Source organism: Tasmannia lanceolata, unplaced genomic scaffold (genome assembly GCF_043159265.1).
Source record: "Tasmannia lanceolata isolate RefF3 unplaced genomic scaffold, GAP_Taslan_0.1 ptg000037l, whole genome shotgun sequence".
NCBI classification, from domain to species: Eukaryota; Viridiplantae; Streptophyta; class Magnoliopsida; order Canellales; family Winteraceae; genus Tasmannia; species Tasmannia lanceolata.
This window is the reverse complement of record NW_027518714.1, coordinates 23,001,063-23,024,404: the sequence shown is the minus strand read 5'-3', so window position 1 is coordinate 23,024,404 and position 23,342 is coordinate 23,001,063. Positions and strand designations below refer to the sequence as shown.

At 39.2% G+C, this 23,342-nt stretch overlaps 1 protein-coding gene across 16 annotated transcripts in view; it reads right to left on the bottom strand.

Moving 5' to 3' along the window:
• The window catches only part of LOC143861758 (disease resistance protein At4g27190-like), a 28,934-nt gene extending 6,525 nt beyond the window's left edge, over positions 1 to 22,409 (bottom strand). For 2 of the 16 annotated variants that reach the window (XM_077372663.1, XM_077372657.1), the window contains exons 1-2: positions 22,148 to 22,409; positions 11,551 to 11,963 (exon numbers count right to left, since the gene is read on the bottom strand). The gene's annotated coding sequence lies outside the window, so the exon portion shown is untranslated. The other 14 variants (XM_077372660.1, XM_077372661.1, XM_077372662.1 and 11 more) reach the window with 14 other exon arrangements.
• Between the last annotated feature and the right edge of the window lie 933 nt (positions 22,410 to 23,342).

Sequence of the window (23,342 nt, the reverse complement as noted above, 5' to 3'; positions counted from 1 at the left end):
GGTGGTGGGGGGCAAATTTCCTTTATTTGTTTTACCTTTTTATCTCAAAAAAGAAGTTTGTGGGTTTCCAAATCTCTCAAGAATTGGAAACATGATATTTTTTAGGCTCCCTACGGTGTCAATAATTTTTGGCTCAATGTTTTCAACAATTTTGGGGTTTTTTCATCTCTTTGAAGTCTCCATCTACATCTCAATCTCTCCCTCCTTCTCTTGTCTCTTGATCTCACACTCTAAGAGTTTTACTCAGGCCAAAGGTTGAAAAGTATGCCCTCTCCCTCAATTTCTCTCCCTCTCTCTCAATCTCATCTCTGTTCATTTAATTTTCTCTTTATCGATCTGATCTAGGTTTGTTTTGGATTTTGAGATGCCCTCTCCCTCAATTTCTCTCCCTCTTTCTCTCAATCTGATCTCTATTTTTTTTTAAATTTCTCTTTATCAATCTGATCTAAGTTTGTTTTGGATTTTGAGAACCAATTGTGAGCCTCTAACTGCTTGTTTTGGATTTTGAAAAATGATTGGGTCCATTGGGACAAAGGCACAAGGCTGAAGTCTTGTTTGGTTCGTCCCGACTCCGGTATTCAGGGATGCAAAAACTGTCCTTATTTGAAAATACTTAATCCTCCATAGACTATAACAACCATTGTTTGCCAATTTTCCCCCAAGTGCAAATTCCTGGCTCTGTCTCTGGCAAGAGTTGAACAAAATTATTCCCAATGAACTCCCATATAGAATTCCTCTATAAGGGACATTCAACACAATATGGACCTTATTCCCGGTGCTAGTTTGCCTAATCATTCGTAGTCATATGAGTCAAAAGAAGAACAAATTCGTACAATGTTAAGTAGAAGAATAAGTTCGTAAGGGATTAGTTAGGGAAAGAATGAGTTTGTGTGCTGTGCCAACATAGACGACAATAAGAAAGATGGAAATTAGAGCATGTGTATTGACAGTAGGGCCATTAATAAAATTATTGTCTGAAGTATAGATTTCTTGTACCACAGCCGAATGATATGTTGGATATGCTGGAAGGGTCGATAGTGTTTTCCAAATTAGATTTAAGAAGAGGTTATCACCAGATTAGGATCAGATCAAGTGACGATTGGAAGAAAGCCTTTAGATGAGAAGAGGGCACCCATGTAGATGAGAATGTAAGAGCTATTATAAAATGACCTACACTTAAAACCACTAATAAAGTGCGATGTTTCGGTTGTGAAAATTTCAACACTATCATAGCACCTATCACATAATGCATTAGTGCGAGCGGAAGAAGAAATTGCAACAGCTAAAAGCCAAATAGAATTTCACCACTTCTGATATATGATTTTCACAGGAACGTAATATTGAGAAAAAAATCCAAAAGTTCCCCTTTTCATATTCCAATTGTCCAATACATATCTTTTAAGACTCCTTGCTAAAAAAGATCCTGGTTTTTTTTTAAAACAAAAAGAGGTAGTTGTATATATTAATAAAAAGGACTTAGATGGACTAGATACAGTGAAGAACGAAAGAACAACAATGAAAGAAAGATCACAAGAAAATAGATCATGGTGGGAGAGAGTCAAAGAGTGCTAGAGAATCTTAAAGACTCCTTCTCTATCTAAGTTGTCCACCACTTGGTTGACATGATTAAACACAACCTCCAAAGGCCTCACCCAATCAAACATCTCATCGAATAACCTATCAAATCTCCATGGAGGTTTATGAGACACTTTAAGCCAATTGATGATGTTAGAAGAATCTTCTTCAACCACTATATTATCAAGGTGATTCTTCTTTATCAACTCCAAACCTTGGTAAACTGCTTGAGCCTTTGCCTCCGAGGCGTCAGCCATCCCAATAGGCCCATCATAAGCATAGAGCACCACAATAGACTTAGATCTGAGAACTCCCCCAATACCTGCAGGATCCGGATTACTTAAACTAGAGCCGTCAAAAAAGACTCCTAGTTACTAATATAATTAAAATTAATAAAAGATAAACTTCCTTATTTAACTCCCAATAAAAGTAACTAAAGATAAAATCTAGGATTTCTAAACGTGCTAGCGAGAGATAGGAGGCTTAGTAGAAAACAAGATCTCTTAAGATTGTTAGTTTCCTAAAATATCTCACTGAAATTTTGGCATGGAATCTTAGAAAAGGATGTGTCTGCATTAGTCTCCCAGGTTGGAGAAATTCGGTCGTCAGATATGAATCTTCGAAGAGTGTATGTTCTTACTAATTTTCCTCGGCGTCATTTTCCCATGTTTCAAAAAAAGTCGCCCTCGAGTTTTGAAGTGTTTAAGAATGCTAATCATCTGAAACTCTAGAGCATAAAATCTTTTACATAATGTCTAGGACGAAAAGATAATCTTTATTGATGCTGAATCAGCTTGAGTTCATAAACATCTGTTGTAGGCTTCAATTTATGATCCAATAAAAATGAAGCGACAAAAATTGATGAAGAAATCAAATTAGTATTTCACCATTTACCCTCCACTTTGATCTCCATGCCGTCAAATCCAATTTCTTTTTCTTTTCGTTCGTGGTTTCATAGCACACAACAACCATCTCTTGTGTCACCACATCCTCGCAACTTCCACTATCAATGATAAGATTATTCATAGTACGCCGAGTAACCAACGCCTCACCATGATCATTCCAAGTGATCTTGTCAGCCTCATCATCATTGTAGTCATCAAAACATGGTTGTTCATTTAGAACCTTAGATTCAACCAACTCGTCAAACTCTTCGCCCAAATTTAAATATGGTTGTTCAACTATAACCTTCGATTTGACCAACTCCTCAAATTCTTTGACCAAATTTACGTGCCTTTGGTTTCGGCACTCTGCCACTACATGACCGAAACACAAACACTTGAAGCACATATTAATATCACGGTAGGGCTGATTAGGACCCGTCCGATCATGAACTTTCATTCTCCCCCTGTGGAGCACGATGATAAAAAAGGTTAAAATCCTCCAAGGCGACACTATTGTCATCGCGACTTCATCAATTTGATGATCTTGACGAGGAGCCTTCATATGAACACCTCGATCACACCCACGAGCCATGGTAGTCACCTCTTCACGGCAAACGCCAAGGATCAACGAGAGCTATGATTACCAAATCAGTGTTGCAAAAGCCAAAACCCAAATAGAATTTCACCACTTTTGATATACGATTTTCACACGAAACTGTAACACCAGGAAGAGAAAGCATAATATTGAAAAAAAATAATCCAAAAGCTTCCCTTTTTCATATTCCAATCGTCCAATATTACAAATTAAAACTCCTAGCTAGAAAAGACTTCTTGCTATTATAATTAAAATTGATGAAAGATAAACTTCCTTATTTAACTCTTAATAAAAGTAACTCAAATGATAAAATCTATGATTTCTAAACATGCTAGCTGGAGATAAGAGATTTATTAGGAAACAAAATCTCTTAAGATCAGTTAGTTTCCTAAAATATCTCACTAAAATTTTTGGCATGGAATCTTAGAAAAGGATGCGTCTGCATCATGCATGAAGAAAGATTCTAGTGACACTATAAGAAAAAGGGCCTATAGCGACTACTTTTTTTTCCGTCCCCCATTAACCGTTGCTGCAACATAACATTGGTGACAGCAAAATTCACTGTCGCCAACGAATATGAATCCGTGACTGTACATTTCAAATCAACTCTAATATAATTTTTACAGGCGGGTTAATTCTTTACCGTCGTATCAAAGAAAGAAATATATTTAATATTTTTCAATCACACACACATATCAATCACACTTATTGGCGACGGTTTCACAATACCGTCATTAATAATTTCCCACACCGATTGCATCTTCTTTTCTACAACACTCGCCACCAAATTTTTATTTACGGCAACGACAATTAAGAACCATCATGGTAAAATGGAAATAACGTTGACAAGTAACTGTCGCTACTAACCATTTCGACATTGGAGCCAAAAGTTGCTGCCATAACTATTCTTTGTGATTTAGTTTATTTGGATAAGCTTTAGTTTTATTTGTAAAATAATTAAAAACTCACAAAAAAAATCCCATAACAAACAATAATGGAACCTTATGAATAGAAATAAATATCAAACAACATTAAGCAAACATATAGAAATAAAGGAAAATAACCAGAACTGTAAAGAAAAATGCTTTGTAAATACTCAAAGAAAATCAATATCACAAGCAACATTGGCATAGAAAAATTGGAGAGCAAATTAATGAAAAACAACACGACAAATGCTACAATCTAATACAAGCAAATTTGCAAACAATTATATATATATATATATATATATATATATATATATATATATATATTTTTTTTTTTTTTTTTTTATTTTTATTTTTATTTTTATTTTTTTTTTATTTTTTGAAAATTGACAATTTTCATTAATATTAAGTCTAGCAATCGGGACCAGTAGTCCCATCCTGCAATTACAAAATATTAAGGCGGACTGGACCGACATGCCAGATCCAGTCCAAAGAGATAAGTGGATCATAGACATTGGTTTGAATACATCCATGAACTACACAAAAGGCATCCCTATACTGCACAAAAGAAAAAAAAGACCGTATTATGTACATCTTCTAGCATCCACAAAGGATGTACCATCTAGACAAGATGAGTCCACCACCACTACTTAGTCACCATCCAAGGATCTTGGAACATCATCTTGCAAGATTGTGGTGTTACCCCCATTGAGCTGAACTCTTTCAAGTACCTGAATCCCCAAAAAGACCAAACTATAAGAGTAATCGTCATACCTTCATTTTAAAGGGTTGACTCCAGCACCCCTTGTTAGTTCATTCTTCATTCCAGCTTCTACTCTCCCTACAACCATTGCCTCTATAAGGAATCAGTTTCTCTAAGGGTTCTTCTTTGACATCAGCTTATGGGTCTTCCTCTCTAGCTATTTCGACTGCATCCGTTGCAGATCTCCCTTGCATTGACCGGAACATTTCTTCTAGTCTTTCCTATGTTTTCCTGATATGACATCCCTAATACATCACCCATTGTCAGGAAATCATTAATGCCTTGCAAGTCTGGGTTCCCAGATTCGTCCTCAGTGTTCAAGAGCAAAATTCTTTTTCCTTTATCTAACGTATCTGGAGTCTTAGATTGCTCTAGTTGACCCTGTTCAACCCTTGGACTTCCTAACCCTAAGCCCTGAAAATCTTCATCCAGATTTGTTCGCTTTGATTCCAAATTTGAAATCGCTGATTGTTTTTCCTCCTCCCATAACCGTCTTCGCATTCATATTTCTTTTTCCAACAACTTTTTGCAGATGGTCAGATTACGAAGGGGTGTATGAAGTTCCTCCTCACTAGTCATGGTGAGATGGGAAGAGGGAGCACCCATGCTTTGAATTGCTTCCCGATCTTTCAACCATTGCTTCTTTAGTGGAGAAATTAACACCTCAGTTGGCGTGGGAGATCCCTTCCTTGCCAATTTTTCATTATATTTAAGCGTCTTTAGGAGCTCCAGGTCTTCGTCCACCAAAGTAGATTCACCCCCCCCCCCCCCCCCCCAATTACTGGGGCCTTCAAAACATGCTTTTTCAACATAGCTGGACCAGAAGAGGGTTGCAGAATTCTCAATTCATGGAGGCTTTCTGAGTGAGGCTTTTTCTTCGTAAACCCCTTTTTAGGATGGGCACATTTGATTTTCCAACCCAAAGATGAAAGGCCGCTGCGTGTAGCCAAGACACGAACATTCGGTCCAGAACTTTTGTATGTCTATATTTGCGCCCGCGTGTAATTTTAATATCAGGGCTCAAATTCGATCTAAAAAATCTATTTTTTTTAATTTAAGGGCCTTCCGCTCCTCAACCGATTTAAAGTTGGAGAATCCCACATATTCGTTTCTACCTGCCTTGCCCTTTGAGCCACGTGGCGCTTCCCTTTTTGACTTTGTAGTATGTGGCAAGGTCATGGGTCCCCTCAGCTGGGCCTTCCTACTCCCTGACAAGACAATAACAGGATTTGAGGAATCACGAGGGTAGGTGGGGATTTCAAAATTTGAAAGTACGGTCACCAAATCCAATTCACGACCACCGAATCTGGTAAGCGAACCTCTGCCGGAGAGCCTTTATCAGTGAGAGATTGTTCGATATTCCCAAAAAGATGAAGGTTGTCTTTATTGCTAATCTCTTCCACAACCGACAAGGCCAGAGACTTAATACTGTCTTCAGACACAAGTTTGATTCCCACCAAGTAAATGGTGGAATCTACGCTTAGATTAATTGAATGAGGGATGGAATTCCAGACAGGGAAAATAATCAGGGCAGAGGCAAAAGTCAGACAATGAGAGTGATTACCAAAAAGCTGGGTCTCAAGGACCTGACCCAGATGTGATCCCAGAATTTCCATCGTGGCAGAGGACCAAGCATGAAGAGGGATATTATAAAATCTTACACGAACAGTTCTAGCTCCCGAATTATACGCAGGGAACCAAGGTTTGAGAGAGGAGATGAATTCCCCTAAAGCAACCCTATCTACCCCATCTCTAGCCAAACCATCTGCCATGCTATGGAAAAGTAACAAATATGGGAAAAGATTTTCTTTTTCAAATTTTGCTAGAAAATTCCTGCAATCCAAACATGACAGTTATAATGTAAGCATTTTCACTTCATGATTTTGTGTGTGCGCGCGCACTTTGAGGCCAAGGGGAAAACGGGTAGACATGCTTGACATTGTAAGAGACATAAATGATAGATTTGTCCATATAATAACATTTTGAAGATAGAGTCGGCCTTCAGAATGCTTAATGTTTCGGCCCCGTCACAACCGAAATGTTTCTACCTCTTTAGCTCTCCAAGAAAGAACACAAAAAGAAATAAAAAAAAAACAGAAAAGATTAAAACAGAGACGGAGAGATAGATTCATGGGTTTCTCCACATATCTGAAAAACATAAATAAAAACATTGGGTAAAACAAGATATTTTGGGAAAAAATTAACAATAACTAAAATATATTGAAGAAAAAAAACTACGGATTTGAATGGAGGGAGTTCTTATTCTTCTTCGAGAGAAAAGGGAGGGAGACCGGAGAGGGCACAAGAGAGAGAGAGAGAGAAATGAGCTCTCTGGCTCATTAAAACATATGATAGTTGGAAACACCCTTTGTTGTCGTCTCTATATCAAACATACATTGACAGTACTTGAAACACCCTAGACCATATTGAGGCTTGGGGCATTTTTGTCTATTAACCCAGGAAGGTGCAATTAGAAATTTGGGGGATTAATATGGTATTTTTGTCAAATTATATTGATTAGGGTTCCATTAGCATAAATAATCTTAAAGTCTCACTAATGGCGGTATTTTCTTCAGAAGAAACCCTAGAGAGAGGTTAGAAGAGAACCTAGAAGAGGGAAGAGCGAAGGCTGGGGAAGACATTTTTTTTAATGGTAAGAAAGTAAGAAAAGCCGAGGAAGACATCCAGCGCGGGAGAACCAATTTTTAAGGTAAGGAATGGATCTGATCAATAACTAAGGAAGAAAATCATATTGATAAAGTTTAAAATTGAGATTCATATGATTAGCCATGTCTTTCATCATCGGCCATTTCCCCATTTGATTTCCAACGAGTTATTGGCTCGTGGGGATTCTCCCATCGCAAGGATTCCGACGAGATCTGCGCTGAGGGGAGGATTCTGGAAATTAAGGATTAGAATCTTAGGGTGTTTTTCCATTAATTCTATGTTGAAACTCAAGTTTTGGGGGAAAACTACATAAAACGGAAGAAACCTGCGAATTCTGGAAAATCTTGGAATTGTCGTTTCAGTCCACCAAATGTAATTGTCAGACGACTGAGGAGGTGGTAAACCAAAGGTTGGTTGGTCAGCTGACTAGGCCATTTTTGGCGGGTTGTGGTTTGATCTCCAGGGTGTGAATTTGGGGAGCAACTTTGCCCCAAATGAGTGAATTGTGTATACAAAGCATTGACCTTTGACATAATCGTAAATTTAGGTGACATTCGAGGTGATTTAGAAATTTAAATAAGGAGGAAAACTTCGACCATCATCTATTGTAAGTAACTCGTCATCCTATAACATTTTTTTTAAAGGTAGTTAACCTGTTATGTTTTAAGAATTTTAAATCTATTGGAAAACTATTTTGGAACTCTCATGCACTAGTGGTTTTACAATATGCTTAGACAACATGAAAATATGTTTGATTGTTTTCTAATGATGTTCCCTACTATGTTTTATGCATAAATTGTGGATCAAGCATTTGGGTTCATGGTCGTGAATGATATAATGTTTCTTATTGCATCATGAGATTCTCCATGCAAGTGTGGTGACACTATTAGGTTAGTGGTAAGTTGATTTTGACCATGCATGTGTTGATGTTTATTGTAAAATGATTTCTTCTAACAAGAGAGTACTGACCCAGTTGGGTTGCAGAGTATTGAATTGAGTAATGCATGCCCTAAGCTCAGCCACGTAACTCGGGGTTTTCCTACCTGCCAGTTGGGGCTGTAAAACTGGAACTAAACAGGGTACCCAGCACCCGCTAGTGGGGCTGTGGCACTGGCGTGTGGGCATGTAGATCGGTAAATTGAGCGCTTGTGTATTAATGAGAATACCACCCGGTACCTATGGTACCAATACCTACCAGTGGGGTTGTCACACTTGTCATGACCACGTAGACTAATCATTGGGTACTAGCATGTCAGTGGGGCTGTGGCACTGACCGTGGTATAGGCTATTGAGCGAGATGTATGTTGTTGCATGATGATACATGGTAATTTCCAATGTTTCTATTTTGTGAAAAAATCCTTCTTATGAAAATGCATCCTTTAAATGTTTTTTTGAAATGCTTAAATGTTCCTTGCATTCATGTTTGATCCACCTGCTATAGGATGCTTGTTTACCTACTCAGCGTTAGCTCACCCTGTTGCTTCTTACATTTTCAAATTTCGAGGAGTAGTTATGGATTACATCGCACGATTACAGGGGCGAGTGAGAATCAAGCTGATTGGGTGAGCGCTAGCCATTTATTTTCAGTAAGACCTTAATAACCATTTTAAATGTGGATTTTAATTATTATTTTTAGTAAACAACGGCTGATGGTGAACTAATGCAGAATGTCCATATAATAAAATATTGAATATAGAGTCGGTCTTCATAACGCCTAATGTTACCACCCCATTGCAACTGAAGTTTCTCTACCTCTCTCTTTATCTCAGAAATAACACAAAAAGAATCATTAATTAAAAAAAAGGATCACAAAAAGAAAATAAAAAACAAAAATGATTAAAAAAGAAACAAAGATAAATCCATCACACATACCCCAAAAACAAAAACAAAAACACTGGGTAAAACAAGATATTTTGGTTTTCAAACACTTTTCAATAGCTCAATGTTAATTGACTATTCACAGGCTATGTAATGGAGTTTGAAATTTAAGACCAACTTTATGCTCCTTAAAATACTTTGGATCCATGCACAGACGTGTTTACACAGGCTTGAACACTTGAACATTGCAGTTATTAATCCATAGTGATTGTTTGAGATACGATTACCTTATGACTAACTTCTTTCTCCCAACTTTTGATTGGTCGGAAGCTTGGCATCAAGTGGAATCCGAAAACTCATTCCTCTAGTTCAAATTTCTAAAGTTGGCACCAGATATCAACCATTCAGGAATTCCTCTTGCCAGCCTTTTCACATTTGTCCTTTTTTAGCATCCATTTTTCCTTCAAGATCCATTGGAATCCTGCTCTCATTTTCCCAGTAAAGACCGATCACCGGTCGAGCGGAGCCGGTGCTAACCCCTTTCGGCCCCTTGCTAAGAATCTCGACGCAGCTCAAAAAGTGTCATATCAGGACCTAGGACCCGTTATTGCCTAGGTGGCGACTCTGTAAAGAAAGAGACATGCCTCCCATTCTCACAGGACCCAGCACGCCTCTTGAAGGTATGTCTGTTATATTAAGGCCACATACTTTCCCATGCAAAATAGCATATACTCAAAAAGGGAAATGCCCATCTTTTTCCCTCGGATCAACCAACAGGAAAGAACGAAACAAAAGAAAACATAGAGCCATATACCAAAACGACACAAAAGAAACAAAGGTCACACATGGAGGTGGATAGAGATTGACGCGCCCGTGTCTCCTTCCCTCTCCGCAGCGGTTCCTTCCCTCATCGGGGTCGGGGTGCAACAACACTCGTTCTTAAGGTGGACTATAGTTTAGATTGACTCCTAATCAGTGTAGGTTCCAATGCTATTGTTAGAATATTGTATCCGACTGCAACTCTATGGTCCATTGACTACAGATAGCAACCTTTGGCCATATCAAAAACCCGTTCAATCATGATCTAGTCGTTATTTGACTATTTGATCGCTATTGATCTCCAATGGTGGTTCTGGTTGGTCCTAATCATTGGTAAACGTATGATCGTGATCTTGTGGTCCATATCCCACCCGCTTGAGTTCCGGCCAATGACTGTCATCTGGGAGACAGTTACCCGATGAGAACCATTTAGTGACCGATGACACTCATCTGGGAAACCAAAGATCGATGAAACTTATCTGGGTACGATCCTGTGGTTCATATTGCAGCCATCTATGAACGATCACATCCTAACACCATATATGATCGTATGATTACTATAATCGATCAGGATCAACTCTGATTATTATCAATGGCCCAGATCTACTCGGAAAAATTTAAAGTGCCTAATTGAGGTTTGCGAGGATGCACAAAAAGCGCCGCTGTGCACTTCTAGTATCCTACAACCAACTGCTTTTGCTGGGCATTGCACCGTCCTATGGCCACCATGCAAAACTCACTTTAAATAAAGCCAGAGCTAGGAGTAAGAGATGCTATATAAACTCCTCAACAATGTGGGATTAAACGTGTAGTCTCTATGAGCCTTTTGTGAACTCACTTTTTAAAAAGACTCATTTCCAAAAGGCAAAACTCCTATTTTATATTTGTTTTTAAAATATTTTCAAACAGATTTCATGAAAGGCAAGCTCCATTGCTAACCTTTGGCCAAGGCCACGCTAATGTTAGAAACTTTCGCCCAGTTCCTGCATACTCATTATTCACTACCTGTAACATCCATTTGTCTTTTTTGACTGCCTTACCTTCATCTATGAACCTCTTTACAATTTACTAATATCCAAAATTCAGATTGCTCGAAATATTTGATTTATTCATGTTTAAACTCTTCTACTGTATTCATATGTCACATAGATTCATCTATTTAAAAGAAATAATTTTCAATAATCTACCTCAAATGAATCCAAACAAAATCACTAATTTAATATTTATCTTAGTTTTCTATAGGTGATAAAAAGACGAAATTCAATCTCAATATATGGGAAAAACCACCCAGGTGTTCTTGGGTTAGAACAATCGGACAAATATACAATAAGAATCCATTACTCTTGAAAGAATCAAGATTGGAGTGTCATGAAGAATTTCTAGAAGTAAATGTATGTTGATATTTAGATGATTGTGAGAACACACAAACACTTCATTACATGAAAAGGATAATTAAGTGAGATACAAATCTGAAATACAGAAATATGAACTCAAACAACATACCCGATTGTCCTGGTTAACAGATGCAATGAGAGAGAGAGAGAGAGATGCCTTCAAAAAGAGTAAAGTTTCTGGGTGGACGAAGAACAGAAGATAGCTTTGAATGGGTACATGAGCTTGTCCCCTTAAAGATAAGGCTGGAGGAGTAAAAAGGTAAATTTAGAACATCACTTGATACTTTCGATCGGCTCACAAGTCACAACAATAACTGAGGAGGGAGAGTCTCCTGAAGTCAAGGATTTATTTTCTCATATTATGAAGCCCCTATCTAATTGATCTTCTTGGTCGGCCACTACAGCAATTTACCCATAAATAACGGGGAGATGAAAGTTTCAGAGTGCTTTTCGGATCCTAGTTCCTTAGTTTAGGTCACAATCCATTTTGATTGGGACCATCCCTCAGAGTGTCCTTCAGTCCTGCTTAAGTTGTACACAATTAAGCCCAATAAGAGCTCAGAGGAGCACCGGAAACATAAAGCAGGAAAATAAAATGTTATTTGTCATTTTGAGGAGGGGTTTTTGTGAAAAGAAAACTCAGCTAAAGAACGCCCCATTCCAATTATTCAATCACTGCAAGGGTGCAAATCCCCCACAACACAAGATGACATCTGGGATTGTAATTCTAGCAGTAAATGTTCTGCAACATTCTGAAATGGTAGACCCCAAAAACGTGTCCTAGGTCCTGGCTTTGATTATCATAATGAACGTTAAAACATCCCTTCCAATCCATTAAATATCCTAGTTTCAAATGTGACTTCCAATCCCAATTTACCCATGCTTTTCAAAAATTATCAACGAGGGACAAAAGAGGTCTTGTCAGTAAAAGCTGGACGAAAATGCCCTTTCGCATTTACAACACGTTTTGACCAAGTATTTTTCTTCTTCCCTCTTCTTTTACTTTTCCATTGTCACCTTTTTTATTTTTTACGCTACCAGTCATCTTCCTCCTTGTTCAGCCACCATTGTTGCTAGCAAATCTTGAAAACTTGAATGTTGAGTTCTTACCATCTATCTCACTATATCTAGGTTTTGTTTTTCTTTTTTTTTTTTAGGGTGTTGCACTATTTTTCATTCCTCTGTTTCTGATTTATCTTGTTTAGGGTTTAAGCGGTTTGTATTTTAGGGTGTATTCTGGAGATAATGCATGGATAGCTTCACTCACTTTTTTGGAAGACAAGTAGCTGTATAAGAAAAAGTTGATGTAATACATGAATGGATGGCTACACATTTTTTGATTTACTTAAATTGTTTTTTGTAATACACAAATTGGGATGTAATACATGAAGCACATTTAATGAGAACAACATCCATTTCTTTTGTTATTTCTATCATGAGCAGAATTGTAATGCCATTAGATGGTGTTGATCGGTTTTGCTTTTGGTTGTTAGCTCAGTGACGAGCATGGTTTTTGTTATATGAGAATGACTGCCCATAAGTGTTAGGATCAAGACGTGTGAACTGCCCTACTTCTGTAGCTGTCCAAGTTTTAGACATGAATGATAGGTTCATAAGGATCTTAACTGTGTTGATTACTGTGACTGTGTCATAGTTCTCATTCCTAATGTGATTAATTCTCATGTCTGGCTTGGGCTTCATGCATTGGAGCACACAAAGCAACAACTGAAATCATAATTCAGAATGTTAGAATTTGGATATATATGTCAGGTCACAATTCGTCAAAGCAACAACTGAAATCATAATTCAGAATGTTAGAATTTGGATATATACGTCAGGTCACAATTCGTGCTGTCAAAGTTAGATTCAGTTGAGCATATGAATTCTAAAGCCTGTTTAATAATCATCTGACCTAACTACAGACTTAAAGCCCTCAATCCTAAAAGCTCAATTTCATTTTAGTTCAGTAATTGTATATAGGACTGTTTTGAATGAGTCAGTTCTTATAATTGCTTGGATCGGTTGATGGTTATGGGATGTCCTTCAAGCCTGGCTGCCACTTGTGTGTTTTTGGTCCTGTGTATAATTCAATGTACCTTTGTACCTCAACCAATCCACTAGGACAGTGGAGATCGAAGCAAAAGAAGCATCAATAGGGCCATCAAGGTTCGGATGTCTGAAGGCCTGATGTCATCATCAAGCGTCAGTGGGATTCCACCTATCCTCAGACCCAAGATGGACAATGTTAAAGTATAAAAGATAAATAACGCCTCTCCAACAGCTTAAGATTTTGGAGAAGTTGGTAGGTTAACATGGTATCAGAGCCAAAGGTCTTGAGTTCAAACCTCCTGGATAGCAAAAATCCACATGCGATAGTCGGCCCAAAGTGGGACCACATATGCCACGTGTTTGCCAAGTATGCCACACATGTGGGGGAGTGTTAAAGGAAAAATGATAAATAACGCCTTTCTCCAACAGCTTAAGCTTTTGGAGAGTTGGTAAGTTAACAGACAAGAAAGCAAAAGGAGTTAGTCCCACCTCCTCGAAAGGAAAATTGATCGTGTTGGTGTCATCCCACCAACGCTCAGCCAGGGCTACAACCATGTTTGTTTCCATCGCTCTGCAGAAAACGTTCAAGAAGTGACCAAAGCCATCCTCCATAAGCCTCTTCTGGAGCTTCAAATGAAGGACCTTCTATAGACACCCCTCGCATCGGTTGGGAAAGGACGTCCTCCCGGATCGGGTCCCACACCTTCCACCAGTCGTACACTAAAGCGACGGATGGAGCATCGGGACTTAGGAAGTTTTGTAGCCTACAAAGCAAGATCCAACACATAAGAAAAGACTAAAGACAAGGGAACAAGTCCTTTCCCCATTCACAAAACTTTTGTTCCACAAGATGCGTCTGCCTGGACACCCCATGGACTTTTTATTTCCCATACTAGTATCTGTCTGCTCAAGGGCATCCGCACAAATCAAGCACTGTCTGCTCGGATACCCCATGGGTTTGCCTCCCCATTTAAAAGTTTCTGCTCACAGGAGGCATCTTCTCAAACACCTCTTGGATCTCTCGATCTCCTCATCAAGTTTCTATACACAAGGCATCCGCCCGGATAAGGCCACCATCCGCCCAGACGCCCCCTGAGTCTCACTCAATGTTTTCATCCTTACTAAATCATCTCTTGTCTACATTCGAGCAAACAAAGCATTCGCCCGTCCGAATGCCAACAGAGCCCAATCAACCATCTCACCCCCCTTTCAAAGAACAACAACCAAAAGAGAGAAAGGAGACCACATGCAGCGCCTTTTGAGTGTCAACGATGACAGGTGGGCCCCTACATGAGTCAAGTGTGACCCTCGGTATCAGTTTGTGGACGGATCCTCCACTGGCATTGCCACCATCGTTTCCCAATCTTTGGTTTTCGACGAGAAGGAATCCTCGATCCCAGAAGAGGCCGCTTCTTCGTTCTAGGAGGCTGCCACCATGGGGCTCCGGCCCTTATTCGCGGGAAATAAAGGGGGTCTCCGAGACACCAATGAAGAAAAGGCAAAAAATGTGAACGGGAAGAGTTCCACTGGTGCTGACAAAATAAGAGCAAACCAGTCACCAAATAACAACGAAAAGGAGAAGAAGAAGAAATGAAAATAATAATAATAATAAATAGAGAGAAGAGAGACGATGCGTTTCTCATTTCTATCCCCCCATGATCACAGTACCTATTCGAGCCTCCCACACGAAAACTGCCATGGAAGCGCTGCTTCGCATCATGCGAGTAGACTCAATGGGTTCATCTGACTGAATACAGCCTGTCCGGCCGGACATTCCCAGCAAATGGATTTGTCTTACCCCTGTCCCAGCAGACCACTTCACTTCAACCCGTCTCCAACAAGCCTCGCAAACCTCGCCCCTGATATCAATCCCCTAAAGCTACCTAATTCAACAATTTTGGCTCCTTTTTAGCCCAATTTCCAAAGCAATTTTCTCAATCCCATGTGCAGTTGGAACTCGATCAAATCTCTTCCTGTCCCGGAGTGAATCCTTTAGGTCTATTAGGGAACCTGATCTCTTCCTAACCTGGAACTAAGTCTCCAGGACTATCAGGAATCTTATCTTTACATGACTTGGGAGGCAAGCAACGAAGTGTCTAGGACTGTCAGGTATTCGATCCGCTCTCCTAAAGAAATGAGTTGCAAAGATTCTGAAGGGATGTTGAGCTATCCAATATCTTCCTAACTTGGAACGAAGTCTCTAGGAACATTAGGAATACAATATCTACCTCACCTAGAACAAAGTCTCCAATATCATCAAGAATTTGATCTCTTCCTGACCTGGAATGAAGTCTACAACACCATCAGAAATCCAATCATTGCCTAACTTAGAGGTGACCAGCGAAGTCTCTACAACTATCAGGTATTCAATCTGCTCTCTCGAATGGGAAGTTTTTGAAGGGACGTCGAGTAATCCAATCTCTTCCTGACCTGAAATGAGGTCTCCAGTACCATCAAAAATCCAATCTCTTCCTAACCCGGGGCGAAGTCTCTAGGGCTATCCGGAAATCCAATCTCTTCGGCCGGGAACAAAGTCTCTAGGACCATCTTGAAATCTGATCTCTTACTCACCTGGAATGAATTCCCTAGGAATCTCTTTCCCACTTAGAATGAAGTCTCGGGACTATCAGGTATCGAATCTCTTCACAGCCTAGAATGAAGTCTCCATGACCATCAGAAATCCAATCCCTTCATGACCCGAAGCGAAGTCTCGGGCTATCAGGAAACCGAATCTCTTCCTAACTTGTATCAAAGTCTCCAGAACCATTAGGAATTTGATCTTTACCTGACTTAGAGACGACCATAGAAGTTTCTAAGACTATCAGGTATCCGATCCGCTTTACCACAAAACAAGCTGCGAAGTTTCTAAAGGAATAGTCGAGTCAATCCAATCCCTTCCGGACTTAGAACGAAGTCTCCAAGGTCATCAGGAATCCAATCTCTACTGACCTGGAGACGAGCAGCGAAATCTCTTAAGATTATCAGGTATCTGATCACTTTCCTACAGAAATGAGCTACGAATTTTCTGTGAAACCACCAGATATATGAAACCTTCCCAACTCCAAAAACAAGTAGTGAAGTTTCTAAGAGTTGTTGGACCTCCCTTATCAATCCACTACAACACAATCCCTAGTAGATTCGCATACTACTAACATGCAACATCATATCACACAACACCATACCAATATTTGGCACCCCCATGCCAGAAAAGCAGGATGTCCGGTCGGAAACCCCCGAAATGATGAACTTTACCCCTCCCACCTGGCTATTAATAAGGACATACCCCTAGGGAAAAGGAGAGGAGAGAGAGGATCGCTTGAACGGGCCCACAGGAGTTAGTAAGATTGTTCTACTTAGATAGGTCCCTTTACATGTCCTTTGACTGAAGGGGTCATATTAGTCTGTGGGCCCGTTCTAGTGTTTTAGTCTATCTTACAGTGGTTCTTAATTGGAATCGCATACGAGTAGTACTAGATCTTAGGACAAACCTTTGAGTCCAATAGGGATACCCAATATGAAATTCTCCACCCTAAATTGTAGGGGATGACATCTACAATTTCGGTAAGAGCAGTAGGCCTATAAAATAGCCCGGCCAGGGGAATTTGATAAATGGTTTATCAAGTTATTTTGAAAAACATTTGTATGTTTATGAAATTGTTTTGCAAATGCATTTGCGGGCGGCCCAAAACTGCTTGACTGGAAGGTATACCGTGAGTGGGCCATGCGGGTAATAGATATCCACCCCCTGTAGGACCCAACTCAGTAGATGTGGATCAGATAAAGGACTTGCACATTAGATGTGATTAGGGGTATGATGATCTGACGGTCATCTTTAGGGTTATGTCACGATGGAGGCCACTGATCCAATGCGATTGTAGCTTGACTACGGAGCAAGATCGAAGTGTAGCCCATCTTTGGGTTCTAAAGGACCGAGCGTCGGATCCCTGCAACGATCCCACTCATAACTCGTATGTGAACAAGCCCGTTCACATCCTTTTATGTTCAGGGTCCCACATTTCCTAGATTGCACTGGCGGATCGGATCCGTTGTATTAGATATCGGGGAAAAATATGCATGGTCTTTTGGTATAGACACCATGGGAGATCAAATTAATACCAAATTAGTTAAGTGTTAACTAAAGGGTCTTAAGGGAAATTCAAGTTATTAAAATGGAACTTAAATCCCATTGGATGGGAGGTATTGATGTGATGTAATAAACAATGAGTTTTATTTATTTTACATAAATGAACTGTGAAAATTCTTAAATGGGAGAATTTTTAGGGGATGAGGTGATCTTACACGACCAACCCATTCACCTTAAAAACTCGTCCACTTCCTTTTAGCATATAAAATTCAAATAAAGTAAGTGTTGGAAAAAAATATAGGATCTGATTTATGACTTAGTCAAATTGAAATATGCAACTCAAAGCCAAAAACTGTTGCTCGAAGCAAAAATTACTTTCTTTTGGAAAATCCAGAAACGATGTCAAAAACAAATGGTACTTATCTCCTTTGAAGAAAACCTGTCTGTAAACGAGATTGAAAAGGAGAAGGCTGAGTCGTGCCACTTGGTCACTCTCCTTAAGAATTGTATCCCCTACCGATGCAGCCGGGATTAGCGAATCGGCGCTCCCAGATAAAACAGCCAAATATGGCTCCAGTCCACGTGCACTCGCTGACTGGTCCACCCAGAATCACCAACGGAAATATGCTCAGATATGAAGGGAATGGAGGAAGAAGATGATGTTTTTGAGAGAAAAAGAACATAAACTTTCTTTATAAAATATGTTGTGTCTCTACCATATACAACAATGCCAGCCTCTTCCCCTTTTATAGATCCGAATGTGACTGTTGGTAAGAGCCACCATTAAGGAGAAAACATTTCCTCTCCCAACAATCACATTTGTGATCGTTGGAGACTTGAAACAGTTATGCACGCTTAATGTGGGTGGCATCATCAATACGTATGGGTTTTTAAAAACAAAACTTTTTCCAATAAAAATAACCTTTTTATTGTAAACCCGGACCTCGGACCACGGTTCGGCGAGGCGTGCGCGCGAGTGTGTTTTGAATATGAACTTGTGTTCATACAAAAGCTAGGCACCCAACGAATTCCATGCCCCTTGAAGGCCCAAGCCTTTCTCCAACTCTCCACCTTATATTGGTGAGAGTTTTCTTCCCCGTGAGCAATGTGGGACTATTTGTCTTAGCCTTTAGATGAGAACCACTCACACACACTCCAAGGTTTTAGGTTCAAGTCCCAAATAAGAAAAAGACACTTGCTTTTGAAAACAACAGGGAGACTTCAAATTCTGAATCTTCCCTCCAATTTTAAAGCAAAGTAAAAATACCTTTTTGCCTTTTTTCTTTTAGAAAATTCAACAGTAAGCAAAAGAGATTTTATTAAATTTGAAACTATGATGTTAATTAGTGCAAAATGTTTTTGGAGGATTATTTAGGGGAGTGGTCCCCACTCAAATTCGTCCATCACCTTTTGTGTTTTATTTTTGAAATTCAAATTAAAAGTTAGATAAAATCTAGATTGATAAAAAGTAGGGAAGCTAGAGGGATAAAGAGAGATGGAGATTAGATAGGAATTTGTTTTTTATTTAAACTAAAAGAAAGTGGAGATTTTGTAGGACAAAATTCGTCCAACTCACATAGAGAATTCGTCCAACATATCTCTCCACTTTAGGTTCATTGAATCTAGACATTATTTTAAACCAATTTGTAAAAGTGATAAAAACGGATGGGGTTTTTGTAGGGATTTTACAAACACAAACTCTAGAGTAGAAAATTCGGGCAACTCATCTCTCTCACTACTCACTTAATTTCTGTCATCACTTTCATCCTCTACTTCAAGATCTTGAGTAAAACTAAAAGAACAAAAAGCTCCATTGGTTTTTCGTTTTCCCCTTTGTTTCTGATCTATATCAGAAGTCTTTCAAGAACAAAAGTTGTGTTTCACCCCTTTGTGTAGGGGTGCAACTCGGGTAAGGTTGGACCTTGTTGAGGCCAACCCGAACCCAACATGAGAAACCATATACTCAACCCGAACACGAACCAACCCGTGTTCTGACCCAATAAGGTTCAACCCGACCCAACCCGAGTTTTTTTTTTCCTAAAAAAATGATTAAAAACCATTAATCGAAAAAAATGATTAAAAACCATTAATCGAAAAAAATGATTAAAAACCATTAATAAGGCCCGGGGGTGAAAACCCTTCTAATAGCTCTGGATCTACCATTAATCGAAAAGCGAATATAAGATCGGACTGGCATCCAAGGGTTTCTAGCCCAGTGAGGGTTCATAACAAAAGTCCTCAGTAAGGTTCAGCCACTTTTGATCAATTTCACTCAGAACTCCAAGTCCCCACGAAGGCCTTCACCCTCATTACCACTATGACGTTGGGGTCTTCGGAAGAACGGTTCCCCATAATTTTGGGCTTCGAAAACAATTGGTAGAAGCAGAAGCTGATTTTTCATCTAATAAAAGTTAATCCCAAAATATCGCATTAATTCAACATTTGGGGATTGTGATGAGAAGGAAAGGAAAAGGAGCACCCCATCTCACGGGCAAGGACACTCAAATTAAGAATCGAGCCACCTAGAGCAATGGGTGAGCCCGAACCTAGGAAAAGGGGGGCCCGGGCCCTGCCGGACCCATCCTTATAAGATGAGGCTCGTGCTGACCACCCTTTGAAACAACTCCTTGCTTCATTTTCTCCGTCTGTAGGAATAAAAGGAGCGAATTTCAGTCCTTTTTTAGCATCCATTTCTCCTTCAAGATCCATTGGAATCCTGCTCTCATTTTCCCAGTAAAGACCGATCACCGGTCGAGCGGAGCCGATGCTAACCCCTTCCGGCCCCTGCTGAGAATCTCGACGCAGCTCAAAAAGTGTCATATCGGGACCTAGGACCCGTTATTTCCTACGTGGCGACTATGTAAAGAAAGAGACATGCCTCCCATTCTCACAAGACCTAGCACGCCTCTTGAAGGTATGCCTGTTATATTAAGGCCACATACTTTCCCATGCAAAATAGCATATACTCAAAAAGGGAAATGCCCGTCTTTTTCCCTCGGATCAACCAACAGGAAAGAACGAAACAAAAGAAAACATAGAGCCATATACCAAAACGACACAAAAGAAACAAAGGTCACACATGGAGGTGGATAGAGATTGACGCGCCCGTGTCTCCTTCCCTCTCCGCAGCGGTTCCTTCCCTCATCGGGGCCGGGGTGCAACAGTCGGCACTCGTTCTTAAGGTGGACTATAGTTTAGATTGACTCCTGATCAGTGTAGGTTCCAATGCTATTGTTAGAATATTGTATCCGACTGCAACTCTATGGTCCATTGACTACAGATAGCAACCTTTGGCCATATCAAAAACCCGTTCAATCATGATCTAGTCGTTATTTGACTATTTGATCGCTATTGATCTCCAATGGTGGTTCTGGTTGGTCCTAATCATTGGTAAACGTATGATCGTGATCTTGTGGTCCATATCCCACCCGCTTGAGTTCCGGCCAATGACTGTCATCTGGGAGACAGTTACCCGATGAGAACCATTTATTAGTGACCGATGACACTCATCTGGGAAACCAAAGATCGATGAAACTTATCTGGGTACGATCCTGTGGTCCATATTGCAGCCATCTATGAACGATCACATCCGAACACCATATATGATCGTATGATTACTTTAATCGATCAGGATCAACTCTGATTATTATCAATGGCCCATATCTACTCGGAAAAATTTAAAGTGCCTAATTGAGGTTTGCGAGGATGCACAAAAAGCGCCGCTATGCACTTCTAGTATCCTACAACCAACTGCTTTTGCTGGGCATTGCACCGTCCTATGGCCACCATGCAAAACTCACTTTAAATAAAGCCAGAGCTAGGAGTAAGAGATGCTATATAAACTCCTCAACAATGTGGGATTAAACGTGTAGTCTCTATGAGCCTTTTGCGAACTCACTTTTTAAAAAGACTCATTTCCAAAAGGCAAAACTCCTATTTGATATTTGTTTTTAAAATATTTTCAAACAGATTTCATGAAAGGCAAGCTCCATTGCTAACCTTTGGCCAAGGCCACGCTAATGTTAGAAACTTTCGCCCAGTTCCTGGATACTCATTATTCACTACCTGTAACATCCATTTGTCTTTTTTGACTGCCTTACCTTCATCTATGAACCTCTTTACAATTTACTAATATCCAAAATTCAGATTGCTCGAAATATTTGATTTATTCATGTTTAAACTCTTCTACTGTATTCATATTTCACATAGATTCATCTATTTAAAAGAAATAATTTTCAATAATCTACCTCAAATGAATCCAAACAAAATCACTAATTTAATATTTATCTTAGTTTTCTATAGGTGATAAAAAGACTAAATTCAATCTCAATATATGGGAAAAACCACCCAGGTGTTCTTGGGTTAGAACAATCGGACAAATATACAATAAGAATCCATTACTCTTGAAAGAATCAAGATTGGAGTGTCATGAGATGATTGTGAGAACACACAAACACTTCATTACATGAAAAGGATAATTAAGTGAGATACAAATCTGAAATACAGAAATAAGAATTCAAACAACATACAATATGAACTCAAACAACATACAATATGGACTCAAACAACATACCCGATTGTCCTGGTTAACAAATGCAATGAGAGAGAGAGAGAGATGAATGATCTTAAGGTTGCTTCTTCAAATGATCTTTATAAAAGAAGTGAAGGGAGATAGATGCCTTCAAAAAGAGTAAAGTTTCTGGGTGTACGAAGAACAGAAGATAGCTTTGAATGAGTGGATGAGCTTGTCTCCTCAAAGATAAGGCTGGAGGCTTAAAAAGGTAAATTCAGAGCATCACTTGATATTTTCGATCAGCTCACAGCAATAACTGAGGAGGGAGAATCTCCTGAAGTCAAGGATTTATTTAAGTGACCGAAATATGGGTCATATTTTGAATAACGAAGGTCCCAATGGTCAGATTTGGGTAAACAAAAAAATTAACCGCTTAAACACACATTAAAGAATGTCTTTTATTATCTTGCTTGATCAACGGTCTAGAATCATCCAATCATGGTGGAACCCGGTCAATATTCAAGACATGGTATGGATGGGTCCTGGATCACAATCTGATCTTATTAGATGATTAAAATTAATGACGGGTTAAAATTATCAAATGAAGGTAGTCCAAATATTATTTATGGAAATAAATCATATGGAACAATTACCAATGGGGGACAAACATTAGGAGAAATTATCAACAGACCCATGCTTTTCAAAAATTATCACAAAAGAGGTCTTGCCATTAAAAGCTGGACGAAAATGCCCTTTGGCATTTACAACACGTTTTAACCTTGTTTTTTTCTTCTTCCCTCTTCTTTTACTTTTCTATTATCACCCTTTTTTATTTTTTACCCTACCAGTCATCTTCCTCCTTGTTCAGCCACCATTATTGCTAGCAAATCTTGAAAACTTGAATGTTGAGTTCTTACCATCTATCTCTCTATATCTAGGTTTTGTTTTTCTTTTCTTTTTTTAGGGTTTTGCACTATTTTTCATTCCTCTGTTTCTGATTTATCTTGTTTAGAGTTTAAGCGGTTAGTATTTTAGGGTGTATTCTGGAAATAATGCATGGATGGCTTCACTCACTTTTTTGGAAGTTGATGTAATACATGAATGGATCGCTACACATTTTTTGATTTACTTAAATTGTTTTTTGTAATACACAAATTGGGATGTAATACATGAAGCACATTTAATGAGAACAACATCCATTTCTTTTGTTATTTCTATCATGAGCAGAATTGTAATGCCATTAGAATAGTTGCTA